At 43.9% G+C, this 6,971-nt stretch overlaps 1 pseudogene; it reads right to left on the reverse strand.

The window, feature by feature from the left end:
* The window catches only part of LOC123489884, a 12,426-nt pseudogene extending 7,792 nt beyond the window's left edge, over positions 1 to 4,634 (reverse strand).
* Positions 4,635 to 6,971: the final 2,337 nt, after the last annotated feature.

The following is a 6,971-nucleotide window of genomic DNA, read 5'->3' on the forward strand; positions in this document are numbered from 1 at the left end:
CAGCACAGCATATTACTCTGGGTCAGGGGCTGTCCTGCCCTTAGTAAGGTTGCCTTTTATAGTAGGATTGGGGTATATATTATAGCTAGTATGGGCACATTACCTTCAACATTAGAATCAGAATCACCATTAATAGCCAAGTACATTTACACAGTCAGAATGTCACTTGGTGATATGGTGCTGCTAGCCATAGATATCATTTAGAGCCATTATACAGACAGAGGAATTTACACAACGGTTCCACGCATTATGAACAAATTAGATAAAGTGAACATGGAATTGCAAGTGTGTGAGAGAGTGTGTTATATCTCTAACCTGAGTTTTTCCTGGCCATGTGACTTGAGGATGAACTCTGGGCCCTAGTTCCATCTACTGTCTATGTCGTGGTCGAGTGGGTGGGTAACACTCCCAGCAATAAGCACGTATGCCTACGGCGGCAGGTAGGCTAGCGGTTAAGAGCGTTGGGTCAGTAACCGAAAGGTCACTGATTCGAATCCGAGCCGACTTGGTGAAAAAAACTGTTGATGTGCCCTTGAGAAAGACACTTGACCTAATTGCTCCTGTAAGTCGCTCTGGATAAGAGCGTCTGCTAAATGACTAAAATGTAAAATGAAAGGTTGAGTGGAACTCCTGTCCTATAAAACTAAAGAATAGAAGAAGTGACATATACAGTAGAATGTGACATATACAGTAGAATGTGACATATACAGTAGAATGTGACAAATACAGTAGGATGTGACATATACAGTAGAATGTGACAAATACAGTAGAATGTGACATATACAGTAGAATGTGACATATACAGTAGAATGTGACAAATACAGTAGGATGTGACATATACAGTAGAATGTGACATATACAGTAGAATGTGACATATACAGTAGAATGTGACAAATACAGCAGAATGTGACATATACAGTAGAATGTGACAAATACAGTAGAATGTGACATATACAGTAGAATGTGACAAATACAGTAGAATGTGACATATACAGTAGAATGTGACATATATAGCAGAATGTGACATATACAGTAGAATGTGACATATTTTATTTTTTTATTTTTCACCTTTATTTAACCAGGTAAGCCAGTTGAGAACAAGTTCTCATTTACAACTGCGACCTGGCCAAGATAAAGCAAAGCAGTCGCGATAAAAAACAACAACACAGAGTTACATATGGGGTAAAACAAAACATAAAGTCAAAAATACAACAGAAAATATATATATACAGTGTGTGCAAATGTAGCAAGTTATGGAGGTAAGGCAATAAATAGGCTATAGTGCAAAATAATTACAATTAGTATTAACACTGGAATGATAGATGTGCAAGAGATGATGTGCAAATAGAGATACTGGGGTGCAAATGAGCAAAATAAATAACAATATAGGGATGAGGTAGTTGGGTGGGCTAATTTCAGATGGGCTGTGTACAGGTGCAGTGATCGGTAAGGTGCTCTGATAACTGATGCTTAAAGTTAGTGAGGGAGATAAGAGTCTCCAGCTTCAGAGATTTTGCAATTCGTTCCAGTCATTGGCAGCAGAGAACTGGAAGGAATGGCTGTGGCCAAAGGAGGTGTTGGCTTTGGGGATGACCAGTGAGATGTACCTGCTGGAGCGCATACTACGGGTGGGTGTTGCTAAGGTGACCAATGAGCTAAGATAAGGTTTGGAGGTTTGTTAACACAGTGTCCAATGAAGGGCCAGATGTATACAAAATGGTGTCGTCTGTGTAGAATGTGACATATACAGTAGAATGTGACAAATACAGCAGAATGTGACATATACAGTAGAATGTGACATATACAGTAGAATGTGACATATACAGTACAATGTGACATATACAGCAGAATGTGACATATACAGTAGAATGTGACATATACAGTAGAATGTGACAAATACAGTAGAATGTGACAAATACAGCAGAATGTGACATATACAGCAGAATGTGACTGACACGCCCTGACATTAAGATCTCTAGTTGAGTTGGTCAGGGTGTGAAATCTAATTGACATATTTCTATGTTGGCCGGGTGTGGTTCCCAATCAGAGGCAGCTGTCGGTCGTTGTCTCTGATTGGGGATCATACTTAGGCAGCCATGTTGCCTACCTTAGTTGTGGGATCTTGTTTCTGTTTGGCTTGTTTGATGTTTAGCCTCTTGAACTACACGTTCTGTTGGATTTTGTTATTTTGTCGGTGTTTATTAAAATAAACGACTATGTACGCATACCACGCTGCACCTTGGTCCGATCCTTTACACAACGAACGTGACAGTGACATATACAGTAGAATGTGACATATACAGCAGAATGTGACATATACAGTAGAATGTGACATATACAGCAGAATGTGACATATACAGCAGAATGTGACATATACAGTAGAATGTGACATATACAGTAGAATGTGACATATACAGTAGAATGTGACATACCAGATCATTCCTTGGTTATATATCAGGTGGAGTACATTCTCAGCTATCTTGAATTCCCCATACTCAGGCTGCCAGGTGGGAAGCATAAAGGAGTGACATTAATAAAACCTTTAATTACTTAATAAAATATTTTGATGACGTTGTCAAATCTATTAAAATAAAGTTGACTGGTGATAAATGCAACAGCTTGGGACTGCCGTGATGGCATCCAATTGTGACTTGCAAACTGTTGTGCACTTATCAGACATCAACTGTAATCAGACGATAAGTAACAATTACCCTTGGGTTCAAACAGTAGTTGTTTTCTTTCAAACACTTTAAGCTTGCCTGGAGTGCCATATGGTCAGTATTTGCACTTTTGGGATTATTCAATTGCACCAGGCAAGCTCAGTGAAGCACAGCTAGACTATTTGAAAGTAAACAAATACTTTTTGAACCCAGGTCTGGCCAGAATGGAGGTTGAGTACGTACAAACTTGCTTTCCAGGTCCCAGCAGCAGCAGTCACTCAGGTACCTGACCACCAGCCCTCTGATGAAGTCTATCAACAGGATACTGGCAACCGTGAAGATCATATCGATGATAGACAGCTTCAACATCTCCTACAATAAAACACATATAAACGTATGAGCATAATGAAATGTACTGTTATAGCTACTGTCTGGTAACTATCTGTTATTGTGTCGCCTTGAAGGTAATTCTGGTCATTCTGTAATGACACTAGCTAACACCTACTAGCGCTGATGTCACTGTCAGCTTTATTGAGGAAAGTTTTACTTGCGGTGACTGTGGTATGTGGTTGTCTTACCTACCTTCATTGAATGTAAGTCGCTCTGGATAAGAGCACCTGCTAAATGACCAAAATGTATATGTCTTGCAGAAAAACTCATAACATCTGTCTGAACTGTACCATAACAAATTGGAAATGGATCATCAAGCTATACTTATCAGACCTTGGTTCTTGCACTTTTTGGGACTTTACTATTGGTTCAAAGCTCGATCAAGCACAGCTTAAGCATTTGAAAATATAAAAATATAATTTGAACCCAGGTCTGCTAATTATATGATGTCATTTTCCTGTTGAGAATATCCACTCCTAAGACATGACACCACGATATACCCTCCTATTGATCTGCACCAAGAACAAGTCATTTGTTTTGCATCCTTGGCCTAGTGACAGCTTCATTACCTGAATGTCTGCCTGGGTACGTTTCAATCCATACTCAATCTATAGTTTACGGGGAAACAATTGCCACAGGACAAGGCATTTTCATTTTTCTTGTCGGGCATAATGCCTTTAAGAGGTATTAAGGGTAACGGTCTGAGGGATGAGGCTGTTGATGATTAGGTCTGTGTACTAGTTATCGGTGCTTACCGTAATAATAATAATAATAATAATAATAATAATAATAATAATAATAATAATAAGCCATTTAGCAGACGCTTTTATCCAAAGCGACTTACAGTCATGTGTGCATACATTTGTACGTATGGGTGGTCCCGGGGATCGAACCCACTACCCTGGCGTTACAAGCGCCATGCTCTACCAATTGAGCTACAGAGGACCACCCATACGTACACACGGAGTACTTAAGCTTACCTGGTTGAACTACTCCAGTGTTATGTTTCATAATAGATTACTGTGACAGTAATAATACACATGTCTTTGTACAATAGATAAAGATCTATTCTAGGGGACTTTTATTTTGAAGACTCCTTGTGAATGATGCTGAATGCATGTGTTATGGATGTTGTTATAAATGATAAATAAAGGTGTTATGAATGATACGACAGCACTCATAAAGGATTTCATAAAAATGTAAAGTAAAGTGTCAGGTTAATAATGGAGTGTCCCTGTATGAGTCCTACTCTGGCCTATACAAAAGGTATCTGCCTTCATGGAACAGTTGTTCCTACACTTCCCCTGTAAAGGGTTGCTCATTCAACATTAAAAGATGAATGAATGAACAAATGGACAGATTAACAAATGAACGAATGAAGAAATGAATGAATGGACAAATAAATGAAGGAACGAATGAGCGAATGACAAGTAAAGGAATGAACTTCTGCACCTGTCCCACGTAGGTCTCCCAGCACTCGTCCTGTTTCTTCTGCTTGTTCTGCTCAAACAACCCAGTGTGGTTGTACATGGTTGCCATGGTGACCTTGCTGGTGCTGATGCCTGTGTTGACGCTCAGCACCATGGCGATGGTCGCTATGGTGCTGTTGCGTTGTTCCAAGACGGAGATGTCCGACTACGTGAGGGTGGCGAGGCTCTCCTCCCCGACTGGGAGATGGTCGCCATGAACGCGGTGGAGTCAGACCAGTTCCCCGACACCACAGAGACCGCCGCCTGAAAATAATCCATCAAAACCAGTTAGTGATCAAACAACCAATTAACCAATCAACTGAGTAACCAATTAACCAATCCATGAATCAATCAACCAGTCAGTCCGTCTGTCCGTCCATCCCTCAGTCAATCAGAGCTTTACAAATTCATGAAATGTTTCTCAATTTCATTCCTTTTGTTTTCTAAACCTTCCCCACATTGACAGATCGAGATCGTTGTTAACAGTAGCATTGACATTAACATCAGCATTAACAGTAACATTTCTTGAGTGGGAACTTGTAACGATCCCGGCAGTCTGAGTCGGGTCCTGTCTGGTGACTAGTGTTTCTGTTCGTGAGCTCCAGTTTCCCGAGGGTTCGGGAACGCTCCGGGGAGCGCTCTTGATTTCCGCACCTGCATCCCATCAGCAATCTGCACACCTGGTCCTGATCATCACCCTTCTTAGGCTCTGGCCTAACATCCAGTTCCTGCCGGATCGTTAGCCATGAACAGTATGTTTGTCAGCGTATCAGCCTCTGAGCTACTAGTGTTAGTTTTGTTGTTTTGCACCTTGTTGGCTTGCCGTGTACTTACCTCCGTTTGTTTCTATCTACAGTCTCTCACCCGGAACCTTCTCCCAACCTCTGCCTGATGGTCGGCGGCTGCCGAGCCATTACCGGACCAACCACTGCACCCTCAACAACCCATCCACGCCACCCGCTCTGTTCCCTGGATTATTCAACCTCACTCGGGGAATCTATTAAATAAACACTCATCTTTGTCTCAACGTACCTTGTCCTGGTCTGCTTCTGGGTTCTGGCTTAGTAAACCGTGACAGAACGATCCGGCCAGTAATGAACCCAGCGGACCTGGACTCTGTTCGCCATGCCATTACCCAGCAGGAGAAGATGTTGGGCCATCATAGCACGGTACTACAGGAGATCGCGTTGTCAGTTCGGAACCTTTCTACCGGTCTGACGGAGGTCCAGAACCAACGCAAGTGTCCGGTGGAGGATCCACTACCGGTTTCACCCATCTCGCCTGCCGCTTCTGGAAGTTGTGTCCCTCCGTGAGCCCAAGGTTCCGACGCCGGATAAATATGAGGGGAGCTGGGAAGACCGTCTTCCTTATGCAGTGTGGATTAGTGTTCGATCTACAGCCCTACTCTTATGCCACAGACAAGGCTAGGATAGCCTTTGTGATTGAGTTGCTGCGTGGGCGAGCGCTGAGTGGGCTTCAGCCGTTTGGGAACGACAGGATCCCTGCATGGCTTCATACCAGGGGTTCACGGCCGAGATGAAGAAGCTCTTGACCATTCCGTCCGAGGGAGGGACGAGCTAGGCGCCTGTTTTCTCTTCACCAAGGAACTGCAGCGTGGCCGACTTCGTGATCGAGTTCAAGACGTTGGCTGTGGAGAGTGGGTGGAACGAGGAGTCTCTGCAAGCGGTCTTTTACCAGGGTCTGTCGGAGCAGCTCAAGGATGAGTTGATCTCCTATCCGGAGCCTAGTGACCTGGACAGCTTGGTAGCCTTGTCTATTCGGGTGGATAATCGAGTCCGAGAGCGAAGGAGGGAGAAGCAATGGGGTCCGTCCAATCGATCAGCTTCTCAGTTCCAGTCGGGTCGGGTGGTGGACCAGAACACGTCGATCATTCTCCACCACAAAGGATTAGGTGGAGAGGACCTCTCTCCCGATTCTGAACCCATGCAAGTGGGGCGGCACGGTTAACCAGGAGGAGCGTCAACATAGACGTAAGACCAACTGCTGCCTCTACTGTGGTCGCTCGGACAGACATCTCCACTTGTTCCCGGCGGTCGCCAAACTGCCCGGCTCGCTAAAGTTGGGAGGACTTTTAGCGAGCCAGTTTCAAACCCTCTCAGTACCTCTGTCAGACCCCCCGTTTCCGGCACCCTTGTGAACAGGAATCAAAGCTTAGCGATTAACGCTTTGCTCGATTCAGGTGCCGATGGAAGCTTTCTTGATGCCGAAGTTGGTGGAACAGCTGGGGCTTTCCAAGGAGCAATTGCCGGGAAGCCATTAAGCGACCACTCTGAACGGCAGTAGTCTGGCACGTATCACGATGAGGACTGAACCGGTTAAGATGCGGTTGTCGGGGAATCATTCTGAGATGATTTCATTCTTCATTCTGCCGGTCTTCCCATGTTCCTCTGGTCCTTGGATACCCCTGGCTGAAGGAACACAATCCACGTTC

This window comes from Coregonus clupeaformis, unplaced genomic scaffold, assembly GCF_020615455.1.
Source record: "Coregonus clupeaformis isolate EN_2021a unplaced genomic scaffold, ASM2061545v1 scaf3406, whole genome shotgun sequence".
Classification (NCBI taxonomy): Eukaryota; Metazoa; Chordata; class Actinopteri; order Salmoniformes; family Salmonidae; genus Coregonus; species Coregonus clupeaformis.